This window comes from Dipteris shenzhenensis, chromosome 7 (genome assembly GCF_047967505.1).
Source record: "Dipteris shenzhenensis isolate YYH24624 ecotype China chromosome 7, Dip_SZ_1.0, whole genome shotgun sequence".
NCBI lineage: Eukaryota > Viridiplantae > Streptophyta > Polypodiopsida > Gleicheniales > Dipteridaceae > Dipteris > Dipteris shenzhenensis.
The window spans coordinates 7,124,687-7,125,950 of NC_141602.1; the positions used below are offsets into that span (position 1 = coordinate 7,124,687).

General features: G+C 36.8%; 1 pseudogene; it reads right to left on the reverse strand.

Moving 5' to 3' along the window:
- Window positions 1-362: 362 nt before the first annotated feature.
- Window positions 363-1,016, reverse strand: LOC147899880 (uncharacterized; annotated as a pseudogene).
- Window positions 1,017-1,264: the final 248 nt, after the last annotated feature.

A 1,264-nucleotide genomic window follows, 5' to 3' on the forward strand; every position in this document is an offset into this window, starting at 1 on the left:
ACACAACAAGACAAAGCAACTATAGATGCACTTGATAGACGTGCAAAACAGCCAGCGCATCTAAAGGTGTAGCTAGAATAGTGAAAATATGGGTGCGTCTATAAGCGCATCTATTCACGCATCTAATAACGCATCTATTTGCACATTTGTACTGTGAATTAGACACGTTTATAAACGCAAAATAGAGAATACAGAAAGTGATATTTTGGTGCAGGCTGATAAATGTGCATCACTGCTTTCCAAACATTGCCCATGATTACCAAAGCATATAATTTTTGCAATTCCACATATACAAAAATTAAGTGAGGTGAGGAGAATGAGACAATAATATGTACAATAGTTTTTCCAATATCAATGATGGGCTACGGTTCAATCTCATCCTCAATGAGATCAACCCTTGCCAAAGTATCTGCTTCAAAATCCAAACCAATGTTGAGATCTACAAATACATTCAGCCCACTTGTGCTACTCATGTGCTCATCAAAATCAACATCACCAATGGTAGGCTCATCCACACAGGTAATGGCCTCAATATTTGTATCTCCTATCTCATGATCATCCTCCTCTCTCATATCACGGTCATCATCACCTCCATGGCCATGATCATCCTCCATATGCTCCATATTAGTAAATGTACTATACATCACTTTGGAATGTGGCATAATAGGTATGACATGCCACCACCTATTATTATCCACCATTGGTTGATATACGACCTAATTCAAACACAAATACAATCATGTTATTCTCCTTGCATAAAAGGTACCAAATATTTAAAAGTGAGTATTTTTATATGTGTGTACCTATTTACATTGTTGCGATAGTACTAGTGTGCCCTTCTTGCTTTGCCAAAACTTTATGGAGTTAATAGTTACAAAGCCACTTGCACGGCATTTGTATATTGCATTAGGGCATCTTTTTACCACGTCTTTAAACTTCATATCCAAAACATACACAAAGAAGCATTAAAAGTCAAGCTTAATAATATCTTGGATTATGCCACAATAATAATCCATGGCTCCATTGGCTCCCTCAAAGCTAGCAATGATGCCGCAATCTTGTGTGTTTCTCTTATCATCAATCTCTTGTGTTCAAAAATGCTTGCCCTGACACCATATAGCATTGAACATAGTACACTACACCAAGACAAAATCAATTAAATAAGCAACCTAAATTGTTGAAAGCTCCTAACTTATGCATAACATTCTATATACGGACCTTGCTCATGCATCCTCTAGCATACTTCCATTTTTCCATTGTGATA